The following is a 16,378-nucleotide window of genomic DNA, read 5'->3' on the forward strand; positions in this document are numbered from 1 at the left end:
CTATTTTTAGTTTTTTGAGGAACCTCTAAACTGTTCTCCATAGTGGTTGTACTAATTTACATTCCTACCAACAGTGTATGAAGGTTCCCTTTCCTTCACATCCTTGCCAGCATTTTTTATTGCCTGTTTTTTGGATAAAAGCCATTTTAACTGGGGTGAGATGATATCTCATTATAGTTTTGATTTGCATTTCTCTGATGACCAGTGATGTTTAGCACCTTTCCATATACCTGTTTGTCATTTGTATATCTTCTTTTGAGAAACGTCTGTTCAAATCTTTGGTCCATTTTAAAATCAGATTATTATATATTTTTTTCCTGTAAAGTTGTTTGACTTCCTTATATATTCTGGTCATTAATCTCTTGTCAGATGGGTAGTTTGCAAATATTTTCTCCCATTCTGTGGGTTGTCTCTTCACTTTGATTGTGTCCTTTGCTGTGCAGAAGCTTTTTAACTTGATGTGATTCCATTTGTCGATTTTTGCTTTGGTTGCCTGTGCTTATGGGGTATTACTCAAGAAATTTTTGCCCAGACCAATGCCCTGGAGAGTTTTCCCAATATTTTCTTGTAGTAGTTTCATAGTTTGACATCTTAGATTTAAGTCTTTAGTCCATTTTGATTTGACTTTTATGTAAGGCAAGAGATAGGAATCAATTTCAGTCTTCTTCATATGGATATCCAGTTTTCCCAGCACCATAATTATTCTTCTCTTTTAGCTAAGATGTGTGTCTCTTGAGAAAAATTCGGATTGCCTCCAGTATTTCTTTTGAATATTGCAAAATTCAAACAGAGAACCCAAGGAATATTTTAAAATTGGTGGTATGAGTTTAAAATACTTGGACATTTTTGTGTGTCTATGAAGGATTCTGTGTTTATACTCTCATGTGCCTAAAGAATTCATCAAAAAACCCAAAACATTAAAGCCCTTTATGTATCCATTGCATGATATAATAAATATTGGCAGGAATGGAACATAGGTTGAGGAAGAACTAGGCCCTACATTGAGTTGTCAGGTAGGAATGTTTGTTTGTGGTCTTTTCACTTCTTCTTTTGATATTTTTGGTCCATTCCCAGGCCACTTACTCTCTCTTCAGACACCTGGCATCTTTCTGGTGTCTCCTGACTATATAAGACTCTTTATGGTAGCACCTACTAAAGCCATCTCTCTCTAGACCATGTCTAGCTCCAGAATTTTTACCCATGTAAAATCTTGATCTCCTAAGTGCTTGTTTCAGCAGCACATATAGCAACATTTTAATGACATAGAGAAGATTAGCATGGCTCCTATGCAAGGACAACACATAAATCCATCAAGTATTCCATATTTTTATAGTATGCTATCATTTATCTCAGAAGTGAAGAGAGATATGTGATTTTATCTAAGACATGAAGAGAATTACAAATTTATTTCTTATATTTAAAAAATAGAAGGTTCATAGTCACCTGTGGGGGAAGGAACAGGTCAGAGGGAATAAAAATAGAAGCTGGGCTGGATGTGGTGGCTCACGCCTGTAATCCCAGCACTTTGGGAGGATCTGGTGGGTGGATAACAAGGTCAAGAGATCGACACCATCCTGGCCAACACGGTGAAACCCCCCTCTACAAAAAATACAAAAATTAGCTGGGCATGGTGGTGCGCACCTGTAGTCCCAGCTACTCGGGAGGCTGAGGCAGGAGAATTGCTTGAACCTGGGAGGTGGAGGTAGCAGTGAGCCAAGATATGCCACTGCACTCCAGCCTGGTGACAGAGCGAGACTCCATCTCAAAAAAAAAAAAAAAAAAAGTTCCAAAATGGCCAAATAGAAACAGCTCCAGTCTACAGCTCCTAGCGTGAGCAATGCAAAAGACTGGTGATTTCTGCATTTCCAACTGAGGTATCAGGTTCATCTCACTGGGGCTTATTGTACAGTGGGTGCAGCCCACAGAGTGTGAGCCAAAGCAAGCCGGGGCATCGCCTCACCCGAGAAGCACAAGCGGTTGGGGAATTCCATTTCCTAGCCAAGGGAAGCTGTGACAGACGGTACCTGGAAAATTGGGACACTCCCACCCTAATACTGCGCTTTTCCAATGGTCTTAGCAAACAGCACACCAGGAGATTATATCCCACACCTAGCTCAGAAGGTCCCACACCCATGGAGCCTTGCTCACTGCTACCACAGCAGTCTGAGATCCAACTGCAAGGCAGCAGTGAGGCTGGGGGAGGGGCACCCACCACTGCTGAGGCTTGAGGTAAACAAAGTGGCCAGGAAGCTCAAACTGGGTGGAGCCCACTGCAGCTCAAGGAGGCCTGCGTGCCTCTGTAGACTCTACCTCTGGGGGCAGGGATAGCTGAACAAAAGGCAGCAGAAACTTCTGCAGACTTAAACATCCCTGTCTGACAGCTTTAAAGAGAGTAGTGGTTCTCCCAGCATGGAGTTTGAGATATAAGAACGGACAGACTGCCTCCTCAAGTGGGTCCCTAAGCCCTGATTAGCCTAACTAGGAGGTACCTCCCAGTAGGGGGCCAACTGACACCTCATACGGCCAGGTGCCCCTCTTAGATGAAGCTTCCGGAGGAAGGATCAGGCAGCAACATTTGCTGTTCTGCAATATTTGCTGTTCTGCAGCCTCCGCTGGTGATACCCAGGCAAACGGTCAGGAGTGGGCCTCCAACAAACTCCAGCAGACTTGCAGCTGGGGGTCCTGACTGTTAGAAAGAAAACTAACAAACAGAGAGGACATCCACACCAAAACCCCATCTGTTTGTCACCATGTTCAAAGACCATAAAACCACAAAGATGGGGATAAACAAGAGCAGAAAAGCTAAAAATTCTAAAAATCAGAGCGCCTCTTCTCCTTCAAAGGAACGCAGCTCCTCGCCAGCAATGGAACAAAGCTGGACAGAGAATGACTTTGACGAGTTGAGAGAAGGCTTCAGACGATGGGTAATAACAAACTTCTCCGAGCTAAAGGAGGATGTTTGAACCCACAGCAAAGAAGCTAAAAACCTTGAAAAAAGATGAGATGAATGGTTAACTAGAATAAACAGTGTAGAGAAGACCTTAAATGACCCAATGGAGCTGAAAACCATGGCAAGAGAACAACGTGACGCATGCACAAGCTTCAGTAGCCGATTCAATCAAGTGGAAAAAGGGTATCAGTGATTGAAGATCAAATGAATGAAATGAAGCAAGAAGAGAAGTTTAAAGAAAAAAGAGTAAAAAGAAATGAACAAAGCCTCCAAGAAATATGGGACTATGTGAAAAGACCAAATCTACGTCTGATTGGTGTACCTGAAAGTGATGGGGAGAATGGAACCAAGTTGGAAAACACTCTTCAAGATATTATCCAGGAGAACTTCCCCAACCTAGCAAGGCAGGCCACCATTCAAATTCAGGAAATACAGAGAATGCCACAAAGATACTCCTCGAGAAGAGCAGCTCCAAGACACATGATTGTCAGATTCACCAAAGTTGAAATGAAGGAAAAAATATTAAGGGCAGCCAGAGAGAAAGGTCGGGTTACCCACAAAGGGAAGCTCATCAGATTAACAGCAGATCTCTTAGCAGAAACTCTACAAGTCAGAAGAGAGTGGGGGCCAACATTCAACATTCTTAAGGAAAATAATTTTCAACACAGAATTTCATATCCAGCCAAACTAAGCTTCATAAGTGAAGGAGAAATAAAATCCTTCACAGACAAGCAAATGCTGAGAGATTTTGTCACCACCAGGCCTGCCTTACAAGAGCTCCTGAAGGAAGCCCTAAACATGGAAAGGAACAACCAGTACCAACCACTGCAAAAACATGCCAAATTGTAAAGACCACCAATGCTGGGAAGAAACTGCCTCAACTAACGAGCAAAATAACCAGCTAACATCATAATGACAGGATCAAATTCACACATAACAATATTAACCTTAAATGTAAATGGGCTAAATGCTCCAATTAAAAGACACAGACTGGCAAATTGGATAAAGAATCAAGACCCATCAATATGCTGTATTCAAGAGACCCATCTCACACGCAGAGACACACATAGGCTCAAAATAATGGGATGGAGGAAGTTCTACCAAGCAAATGGAAAACCAAACAAAAAAGGCCGGGGTTGCAATCCTAGTCTCTGATAAAACAAGCTTTAAACCAACAAAGATCAAAAGAGACAAAGAAGGCCATTACATAATGGTAAAGGGATCAATTCAACAAGAAGAGCTAACTATCCTAAATATATATGCACCCAATACAGGAGCACCCAGATTCATAAAGCAAGTCCTTAGAGACCTACAAAGAGACTTAGACTCCCACACAATAATAATGGGAGACTTTAACACCCCACTGTCAACATTAGACAGATCAATGAGACAGAAAGTTAACAAGGATATCCAGGAATTGAACTCAGCTCTGCACCAAGCAGACCTAATAGACATCTACAGAACTCTGTACCCCGAATCAACAGAATATACATTCTTCTCAGCAACGCATCACACTTATTCCAAAGTTGACCACATAGTTGGAAGTAAAGCACTCCTCAGCAAATGTAAAAGAACAGAAATTATAACAAATTGTCTCTCAGACCACAGTACAATCAAACTAGAACTCAGGACTAAGAAACTCAAGCAAAACCACTCACTTACATGGAAACTGAACTACCTGCTCCCGAATGACTACTGGGTACATAACGAAATGAAGGCAGAAATAAAGATGTTCTTTGAAACCAATGAGAACAAAGACACAGCATATCAGAATCTCTGGGACACATTTAAAGCAGTGTGTGGAGGGAAATTTACAGCACTAAATGCCCACAAGAGAAAGCAGGAAAGATCTAAAATTGACACCCTAACATCGCTATTAAAAGAACCAGAGAAGCAAGAGCAAACACATTCAAAAGCTAGCAGAAGGCAAGAAATAACTAAGATCAGAGCAGAACTGAAGGAGATAGAGACACAAAAAACCCTTCAAAAAAAATCAATGAATCCAGGACCTGATTTTTTGAAAAGATCAACAAAACTGATAGACCACTAGCAAGACTAATAAAGAAGAAAAGAGAGATGAATCAAATAGATGCAATAAAAAATGATAAAGGGGATATCACCACTGATCCCACAGAAATACAAATTATCATCAGAGAATACTATAAACACCTCTATGCAAATAAACTAGAAAATCTAGAAGAAATGGATAAATTCCTGGACACATACACCTACTGTAGGCTACAGTAACCAAAACAGCATGGTACTGTTACCACAACAGAGATATAGACCAATGGAAGAGAACAGAGCCCTCAGAAGTAATACCACACATCTGCAACCATCTGATCTTTGACAAACCTGACAAAAACAAAAATGGGAAAAGGATTCCTTATGTAATAAATGGTGCTGGGAAAACTGGCTAGCCATATGTAGAAAGCTGAAACTGGATCCCTTCCTTACACCTTATACAAAAATTAATTCAAGATGGATTAAAGACTTAAATGTTAGACCAAAAACCATAAAAACCCTAGAAGAAAACCTAGGCAATACCATTCAGGACATAGGCACGGGCAAGGGCTTCATGACTAAAACACCAAAAGCAATGGCAACAAAAGCCAAAATTGACAAATGGGATCTAATTAAACTAAAGAGCTGCACAGCAAAAGAAACTACCATCAGAGTGAACAGGCAACCTACAGAATGGGAGAAAATTTTTACAATCTACCCATCTGACAAAGGGCTAATATTCAGAATCTACAAATAACTTGAACAAATTTACAAGAAAAAAATCAAACGATCCCATCAAAAAGTGGGCAAAAAATATGAACAGACACTTCTCAAAAGAAGACATTTATGCAGCCAACAGACACATGAAAAAATGCTCATCATCACTGGCCATCAGAGAAATGCAAATCAAACCACAATGAGATACCATCTCACACCAGTTAGAATGGTGATCATTAAAAAGTCAGGAAACAAAAGGTGCTGGAGAGGATGTGGAGAAATAGGAACACTTTTACACTGTTGGTGGGACTGTAAACTAGTTCAACCATTGTGGAAGACAGTGCAGCAATTCCTCAAAGGTCTAGAACTAGAAATACCATTTGACCTAGCCATCCCATTACTGGGTATATACCCAAAGGATTATAAATCATGCTGCCATAAAGACACATGCACATGTATGTTTATTGCGGCACTATTCACAATAGCAAAGACTTGGAACCAACCCAAATGTCCATCAATGATAGACTGGATTAAGAAAATGCTGCACATATACACCATGGAATACTATGCAGGCATAAAAAAGGATGAGTTCTTGTCCTTTGTAGGGACATGGATGAAACTGGAAACCATCATTCTGAGCAAACTGTCACAAGGACAGAAAACCAAACACCACGTGTTCTCACTCATCGGTGGGAATTGAACAATGAGAACACTTGGACACGGGGTGGGGAACATCACACACCGGGGCTTGTTGTGGGGTGAGGGGATGGGGGAGGGATAGCATTAGGAGATATACCTAATGTAAATGACGAGTTAATGGGTGCGGTACACCAACATGGCACATGTATACATATGTAACAAACCTGCACGTTGAGCTCATGTACCCTAGAACTTAAAGTATAATAAAAAAAAATTTTTCCTTCAATTATCCTAAATATAAGATAAATTATGTAAAAAAAAAAAAGGAATAGAAGCTGGACTTCTTTGAGTGTACTCTGCTTTGTAGATTTGAATTTGGAACCATGCAAACCGTATGAGAAGTAAAATTTTTAAAAATTTCTAAAAATTAAAAATTAATGGATCAAATGAATTTAACTTCGCATAGCCGGTAGCATAATTACACGGAGTAAATACAAAGAGTTTCTATTAAGGGACAAAAAGGCAAGTCCTTGCTCATTCTGCTTCACACATACTGGCCTCCTTGCTGTTCCTGAAACGTATGAACTACACTCCACCTCACAGAGCTGTATGTTTTGTTCCTTCAGCTTGTAATACTTTTCCCCTGGATAGTCACTTGGCTCTCACTTTCACTTCCTTCAAGTCTTTGCTCAAATGTCACCTCTTAAGAGAGGTCTTCCCAAATCCTTTACCTATCTTTATATTTCTTCAGAGCTCTTCTTGCTATGTGGTGTCATGTATTCATCATTAGTTTGTTTGGCTCTTGTATTAGACTATAAATCTATGAGGACAGGGACTTTGTTTTTTTCTTTTTTTTTGGGATGGAGTCTTGCTCTGTCACCCAGGCTGGAGTGCAGTGGCATGATCTCAGCTCACTGCAACCTCTGCCTCCTGGATTCAAGTGATTCTTGTGTCTCAGCCTCCCGAGTAGCTGGGATTACAGATGTGTGCCACCACATCCGACTACTTTTCGTAGTTTTTCTTTTTCTTTTTTTCTTTTCTTTTTTTTAGTACAGATGCGGTTTCACCATGTCGTCTAGGCTGTCTCAGCTGATCCGCTCACCTCGGCCCCCCAAGCGCTGGGATTACAGGCATGAGCCACTGCGCCCGGCCAACTTTGTTTTTTCCATTGCTGTATTCACAGAGTCTAGAACATGCTTAGCCCATTAAGAGGCACTCAATGAATTTTTGAGAAATGGGGTTGGGAAGAAAAGGATAAACTTAACTTTTTCTTTATACATCTCTGTATTATTTGATATGTTACAATAAGCATGAATTACTTTAAAAATTTAAAAAATGTGTTAGGAATGTTGTAAAAATTCACAATAATTGAGAAAATATATTATTCCCTCTGTGTGTTTGCATTAATTAAACCAAAGGGAATCCTGGCTAAATGTTGAATTTCAGTTCTTGGTGATAGGCTTGGGTATACTTTTAGTCTATAGTTCTACCCAATACTCTTCAAATTATATTCTCACTCTAATCTATCTATGGCTAGGCTATTGTTATTTTAAAGCATTGTATGTGTGTGTGTATGTGTGTGTATGGTGTGTGTGTACCTTTCTATCTATATATTGGCTATAGTTTCTTATATGTGATAAGAAGATGTTATGTGAATTTTGGCTATTTTTTAATAAAATCAATTGTAAGTGTAAGTCCTCATTCTTCTTCAAGAAGTTAAATTCATCTATATTTAATGGACCCAGATATTCAAATTTTGGTTAAGAGATAGGAAATTTCACAACAGTAACAAAATGTTTCAAAGCACTTTTATTTATCAACATTTTCTGCTACTGTAGTCCCAGTGAGGTCTGTAAGGGTCATATTCCCAGTCAATTCCTTATATCAATTACAGAATTCTAGGGTTTACATGTGGTACAAGTGCACCATGCTGAGTATGCTTTGTTTTCTCTCCATTTTTGGATGATCATGGTCCTATGGAGGAATAACATGGTTACACAGAGCTAGTCATACTTTTCTTGGTCACCTTTTCCCATTACTGATTTCAATAAATTATTCCATTAGATGATTAGTCTCAGACTTTTCCTTACCCATCTTGCCCTTCTAAAAATTCCTGCTTTCTGGACTTTGAAAATTAGGTTAGTTTCCTATGTCAGGTCCTCAAGCCAGGGAACTTGGCTTAAAGTAGTGATCACTATACAATAATTTTAAGTGGAGTATGATGTTCAGAGGCAAAACATCAAGGAGACACATCCTACAAAACGGGGTCTGCAAATGGAAGCATCAGGATTTGTTTATGGATTGAATTAGAGTGCTTGTTAAAATTGCTTTCATTGATTTGAACTAGAGGATAGCTAAGCAAAAGATGCATGTTTTAAATTAAAAACTTGTAACTGAACTTGAAGTAGAAAACATGGTCCAACAAACACACATGATCAATAACTACAGAAAAACAAAGCAGAGAACACAGTAGTTAAAAGCTTTAATTTTTAATTTAGAGGGTCCTATCCCCCATATTGTCCAGTCTAGTCTGGAACTCCTAAACTCAAGCTATCTGCCCGCCTCGGCCTCCCAAAGTGCAGGGATTACAGGCACAAGCCACTGTGTCTGGCCTCCATCTGCCCTTCTTGACCGTTTAAGGGAATCCTCTGAACTTGTTCTACCATCAGTGGAGATAAACAGATCCCCTATGAGAGTATAGCCTTAAAGAACCAGTAAACTTTTTTTAAGGCTTCTGTTCTATTTTAACTTAGAAAAACTTCAATCTTAAAAAGATATGCAATGCTTATATTACATTCTATTGTGTATCTGACTGAGATAATTTAAAATACTTTACCAATTAAATGACTGAATTCTCCTCCCTATTATTCTCGAGTAAAACTGATGTACTAGGAGATAGGTCATGCTTTCGTATGGTTTTGCTCACATCCTATCCCACCATTGCCTACCTCAAGAGTGCAAGAATCTCAAATTTAGGTGGAGGGATTTGTTGTCAGACTTTCCTCTTTGTATCTGCTCATCCTATGGTCTCTGGCTAATAGAGGGTACATAATCTACAACAATACAGACAGCAGGTAAATAGCCCATCTTTCTGGAAACTTTACTAGACTATAGCAAACTGTGTACAAATTCTTTTCTTAAGATCCTAGCAATTTTAACTTCTCAAGAGTTAACCTTAGTCAAATTTTTCTCCACCCTATTTCCTCACTATTTTTTTAACCTCTTGGCTCAGAACATCCAATTCATGCTTTTTGTACCACATTCTTATTTTTGGTCAGTATCAGCTAACACCCGATCACACAGCATGCTGAGAGCCCTGGAGAATGAACTGGGAAAAGAAACCAGGTATAAGGAGTTCAGGGTAAATTCAGGGGCTAAAGTGATAAGTGCTTCCCCCATAGAAAGACTGTGACTTCTTTAGATATAGATAAATACTTTGGAGCGCACTTTTGGTAGGCAGAATAGTTCCCCATTACCACAAAAAATGTCCATGTCCTAATCCCCAGAACCTGTGCATGTGTTACCTCACATGGCCAAAGACACTTTGCAGTTGTGACTCAATTAAGGATTTTGAGGCGAGGCGATTTGCCTGGATTATCTGGATGGGCACGATGAAATCACCAGGGCCCTTATAAAGTTAAAGAGGGAGGCTGGAGGTCCAGAATCAGAGAAGGAGCTGTGATGATGGCAGAATTAGAGTGGTGCCGCATGAGGAAGACTCCACTAGCTGTCACTGGCTTTGAAGATATTGGAAGGAGGCCACCCGCCAAGGAATGTGGGCAACCTCCAGAATCTGGAAAGGCAGGGCAGTGGGTTCTGTGGAGCCTCTAGAAGGAATGCAGTGCTGGCAACACCTTGATTTTAGCCTGCTGGGACCCATTTTAGACTTCTGACCTCCAGAACTGTAAGGTAATAAATTTGTGTTGTTTTAAGCCAACAAGTCTGTAGTTATTTGTTACAATAGTAGAAGGAAAGTAATACGGTAGTCAAACTTTTGTCTGATTCTAGGCATGGGTCATTAATCTGGGAGGACAAACCAAGAAGAGTGGATGGAGCCTTGATTTTGGAATTCAGGCAGCTGAGGTGGACTTTATTATATGGGATAGGTCATTTTAGTGCATGGTCAGGGATATGAGCAGCAGGGCTATGCCCTGACAAAATGGTGATATGATCTACAAAAGCATAGTAGGTATACTAGCCAGTGGGTTGGGTCATAGGACCAAGCTTATTCTGGGCACCCAAAATTTGGGAAAATAGGAAAAAAAACTACATACTCAAGAAATGGACAGACGTGTACAAGAAGAGAAGGTTGATACTTCTAGGCAGGTAGAAACAGGAAGCTGATACGTATAGTGCTGCTGAAAGGCTCTTGAGCATAAAGCTACACAACACTTTATGAACTACGTTGGTTAAAAGAAGAGCTGGTGGGTGTGGTGGTGTGTGCCTGTAGTCCCAGCTACTCAGGAGGCTGAGACAGGAGAATCGCTTGAACCCGGGAGGCGGAGGTTGCAGTGAACCGAGATCATGCCACTACACTCCAGCCTGGTGGTAGAGGGAGAAAAGGTCAAAAAAAAAAAAAAAAAAAAAAAAAAGAAGAGCTGAAAATATATTTCCAGGTTGGGCTCCAGTAGTTTCAAGTGGCTGTTCGGTTAGAAAACCCTGCAGGAACAGGGCAGCTAGAGAGGAGTCATCAGTGACAGTGTTGGCCAGAAAGGTAATAGAAAGAAGGCCAGGAAATGTGAGACAGTGTCAGTTCAATGATGGGTCAGTTTCACTGGTAGCTTACTGGAAGGTAAAAGTAGTGGGTTTCTGCATTCACACTTTGTTGTTGTTGTTGTTGTTGTTGTTGTTGTTTGTGTTTTTTCAGATGGAGTCTCGCTCTGTCACCCAGGCTGGAGTGCAATGGTGCAATCTTGGCTCACTGCAACCTCCACCTCCTGGGTTCAAGCGATTCTTCCATCTTAGCCTCCCGAGTAGCTGGGATTACAGGCACCTGCTGTCATGCCTGGCTAATTTTTATATTTTGAGTAGAGATGGGGTTTCACCATGTTGGCCAGGCTGGTCTTAAACTCCTGACCTCATGTGATCTGCCCACCTCGGCTTCCCAAAATGCTGGGATTACAGGTGAGAACCACCGTGCCTAGCCAGGATTCACACTTTTGATCATATAAGGGTCCTGTCCAGTGTTACTGGGGAACAAGTCTAGACACATTCCTTTATTTTCTTCCCCCACTGAAACCATTCTATTTACACTAATATCTTACTGGTGTTAGTCTACTCTTATTTAATCCACTTGTCTTCATCTCCTCTCTTTAGATTCTTGTGTCTTATTCATTCATTCAACAAGCATTTTATTTATTTATTACATACAATTGCTAGACTGATTTCTTAAGATATTTATTTGATGAAAAACCTAGAATAAAATGTATACTAATTAATGTAAACTTAAAAGCCTTCTTTTTTTTCCTGTTCTTCTCCCACCTTGCCCATTATTGAAACCCTCTGATTTGGCCAAAATGGCCCAGTTCCCTTCCTCCAGACATTCATTCATAAAAACTTCTTTGTTCTACTCATCTGACAAAGGGCTAATTTCCAGAATCTACAAAGAACTCAAACAAATATACAAGAAAAAAACAAACAACCCATCAAAAAGTGGGGAAAGGATATGAACAGATATTTCTCAAAAGAAGACATTCATACAGCCAACAGACACATGAAAAAATGCTCATCATCACTGGCCATCAGAGAAATGCAAATCAAAACCACAATGAGATACCATCTCACACCAGTTAGAATGGCAATCATTAAAAAATCAGGAAACAACAGGTGTTGGAGAGGATGTGGAGAAATAGGAACACTTTTACACTGTTGGTGGGATTGTAAACTAGTTCAACCATTATGGAAAACAGTATGGCGATTCCTCAAGGATCTAGAACTAGATGTACCATGTGACCCAGCCATCCCACTACTGGGTATATACCCAAAGGATTATAAATTATGCTACTACAAAGACACATGCACACGTATGTTTATTGCGGCACTATTCACCTTGGAATATACTATGCAGCCATAAAAAAGGATGAGTTTGCGTCCTTTGTAGGGACATGGATGCAGCTGGAAACCATCATTCTTAGCAAACTATCACAAGAAGAGAAAACCAAACACCGCATGTTCTCACTCATAGGTGGGAACTGAACAGTGAGCTCACTTGGACTCGGGAAGGGGAACATCACACACTGGGGCCTATCATGGGGAAGGGGGAGGGGGGAGGGATTGCATTGGGGAGTTATACCTGATATAAATGATGAATTGATGGGTGCTGACGAGTTGATGGGTGCAGCACACCAACATGGCACATGTATACATATGTAACAAACCTGCACGTTATGCACATGTACCCTAGAACTTAAAGTATAATAAAAAAAAAAAACAAAAACAAAAACAAAAAACTTCTTTGTAACTCTGGCTGCTTTTACTGTAGTAAAGTTCAGAGACCTCTGAGTCTTCAGTTATCTCTTTCATATATTAGTAAAATATAACCTACCCAAATACAGCTGAAGATGAAAAATATAATAAATTGTGGGAAATGGTAGGGGAAGGTTGAGAACGAAGACCAAATCTTCTTTACTGTCCCTATTTGCTATTGCTGCTGCCAAATTATCTGGACAAAGAGCATTACCCTTGAGATCTGCTAATTCCATCTCATGCTCAACTCTTGTGCCTCAGAGATTTTATTTAATTTGGATCTCTGTCCTGCCGAAATATTGACTTTTGGCCTATTTGTCCTGTGCTTTCACTTCTGACCAACTTTCTCTTAAAACCAAGAGTAAAACAATCCTTTAATGATTATATAAAAATGCATGAATATGAGCTCGTAAGTAATCTAAACAATATGAATTATGTAGAGCAAAAACCATAGCTCTTGCACAGCTTACTCCCCAGTGTTGTTTTCCTTCCCAGAAGTAATCATTATTAACAGTTTAATGTGTATCTTTCCAGATATTTTACTATGTTTTTACACAGAAATATATGAATATGGTTTTAATTTTCTTAAATAAAAATATACCTTCTTTTCAATAAATGGTTCTAGGAAAACTGAATATCTATATGCAAAATTATGAAGTCGGACCCTTATCTCATACCACATGCAAAAATAACTCAAAATGCATCAAAGATCTAAATGTAAGATCTAAAACTACAAAACTCTCAGAAGACATTAGATTTGGTGATAATTTCTTGGATATACCACCAAAATCACAGATGACAACAACAAATAGATAGATTGGACTTTAACAGTATTAAAATTTCTATACATCAAAGGATACTTTTAAGAGAGTGAAAAGACATCACACAGAATGGTGAAAAATATTTATATATCTGATAAAGTTAGAACACCCAGAATATGTAAAGAATTCTGACAACTCAACAAGAACCAAAACAATCCAATTTAAAAATTGAGAGGCCGGGTGTGGTGGCTCATTCCTGTCATCCCAGCACTTTGGGAGGCCAAGGTGGGTGGATCGCTTGAGGTCAGGAGTTCGAGACCAGCCTGATCAATGTGGTGAAACCCTATCTCTACTAAAAATACAAAAATTAGCTGGGCGTGGTAACATGTGTTATGCACATTCGTGTGAAGAGACCACCAGACAGGCTTTGTGTGAGCAATAAAGCTTTTTAGTCACCTGGGTGCAGGTGAACTGAGTCCGAAAAAGGAGTCCGCAAAGGGAGCTAGGGGTAGGGCAGTTTTATAGGATTTGGGTAGGTAGTAGAAAATTACAGTTAAAGGGGGTTTTCTCTTGTGAGCAGGGGTGGGGGTCACAAGGTGCTCAGTGGGGAGCTCCTGAGACTCATTGTCTAGGAGAAGGAATGTCACAAGGTCAATTGATCAGTTAGGGTGGGGCAGGAACAAATCACAATGGTGGAATGTCATCAGTTAAGGCAGGAACTGACTATTTCACTTCTTTTTTGGTTCTTCAGTTGCTTCAGGCCATCTGGATGTATATGTGCAGGTCACAGGGCTTATGATGGCTTAGCTTGGGCTCAGAGGCCTGATGGCTTAGCTTGGGCTCAGAGGCCTGACAGTGTGTGCCTGTAGTCCCAGCTACTCTAGAGGCTGAGGTAGGAGAATTGCTTGAATCCAGGAGGCAGAGGTTGCAGTGAGCTGAGATAGTGCCACTGCACTCCAGCCTGGGTGACAGAGTGACACTCCATCGGAAATAAATAAATAAATAAAATGGACAAAGGTCTTAAATAGATGCCTCTCCAAAAAAGATATACAAATGGGCATTAAGCACATGAAAAGATCCACATCACTAGTCATTAGGAAAATGCAAATCAAAGTCACAATGAAATACCACTTCACACCCTTTAGGATGACTGGTATAAAAAACAAAGAAAAATAACAAATGTTGGTGAGGACATGGAGAAACTGGTACCTTTGTTTGTTGCTGTTGGGAATATAAAATGGCAGTAATTGTTGAAAACAGCATAGTAGTCCCCCAGAAAGTTAAACACAGAATTACCATATGATTCAGCAATTCCACTTCTAGGCATATACTCAAAAGAATTGAAAGCAGTGACCCAAACAGATACTCGTACATCAATGTTCATGTAACATTATTTACAGTAACCAAAAGGTGGAAAGAACCCACATGTCCATCAACAAATAAATGAATAAACAAAATATACATGCAATAGAATATTATGCAGCCTTAAAAAGGAGTAAAATTCTGATGTATGTTACAACATGGATGAACTTTGGAAACATGCTAAGTGAAATGAGATTCAAAAGGATAAATAGTATATGATTCTACTTATGTGGAATGCTTAGGTCTGGCAAATTCATAAGGATGCAAAGTAAAATAGAGGTTCCCAGGGCCTGGGGCCAGGGGAAATTGGGAGTTATTGCTTAATGGGCACAGACCTTCTGTTTGGGAAGATGAAAAGTTCATCTTTCATGAAATGGATAGTGGTGATGTTTGCACAACATGTGAATGCATTTAATGCAACTGCAGTGTACACTTAAAAATGATTAAAATGCTAACTTTTATGTTATGTATATTTTACCATAATAAAAAGTATTTTAAAACTAACAACGTATAAGTATTTTAATTTCAGTAAACATAGCACAGAGTTACCTCAATTGACCTTGATTTTTCAACTCATATGTATTAGTATTTCAATTTCAGTACACAAAGTTACCTCAATCTTTTAAAAATAATGTTTACAATTTTATAGTGGAAATTTAAAACATATTATAAAAGGAAATAGTATAATAAATTCCCACCTGTCCTCCAGGGTTAGCACTTATCAACACATAGTCAGTCTTGTGTCTTCTATTCTCCTCATCCATGTCGTTTCCTCATTACCTCATGTTTTTTTGAAACCCATTCCAGAAATCATAATATTTAAATTATAAATGTTTAAGTATGATTTCCATAAGGACTCTTTTCTGAAAAACATAGCCACAAACCACTATCACATCTAAAATATTTAACAATTTGTTAATATTATCAGATATCCAGCTAGTGTTAAGGTATCTCTGATTGCCTGATAATATTTTTTAATAGTTGGTTTGTTGAAATTAAAGATCTGAACAAGTCTTTAAATTATAATTAGTCATATGTCATTTAAGTCTCTTTTAATTTAAGTCTCTTTACAGATTCTCCCTTCCTCCTCTTTCAAATTGATTAGTTGAACAAACTAGACTTTTTGTCATGCAGTTTCCCACATTCTGGATTTTGCTAATTTTATCCTCATGGTATTACTAAATATGTTCATCTGAACCCTATATATTCTGTAAATTAGGAGTTAGAGCTACAGGCTTGGTCTGATTTGGATTTTTGCTTTCTTCAAATAGCATTCACAGGTGATGTTGTGTACTTCCTATGTACACCATTTAGGAGACACATAACATCTGATTGTCTTTTTTGTGACACTGCAATTGATCAGTGAGGTCAGTCTGATTTATTATAATTCCCTGTCAACTTGTCACTTAGTGATTTTAGTGGCCATTAATGATTAGTGCCTAGATCCATTATTTCATCAGAATTGAAAAATGACAATATT

General features: G+C 39.2%; 1 non-coding gene across 1 annotated transcript; it reads left to right on the forward strand.

Moving 5' to 3' along the window:
* Window positions 1–1,222: 1,222 nt before the first annotated feature.
* LOC111542866 lies at window positions 1,223–1,329 on the forward strand. The gene has a single exon (XR_002731677.1). It is a non-coding gene; the product is annotated as a U6 spliceosomal RNA (small nuclear RNA).
* The last annotated feature ends 15,049 nt before the right edge of the window (window positions 1,330–16,378 follow it).

This window comes from Piliocolobus tephrosceles, chromosome 11, assembly GCF_002776525.5.
Source record: "Piliocolobus tephrosceles isolate RC106 chromosome 11, ASM277652v3, whole genome shotgun sequence".
In the NCBI taxonomy this organism is placed as follows: domain Eukaryota; kingdom Metazoa; phylum Chordata; class Mammalia; order Primates; family Cercopithecidae; genus Piliocolobus; species Piliocolobus tephrosceles.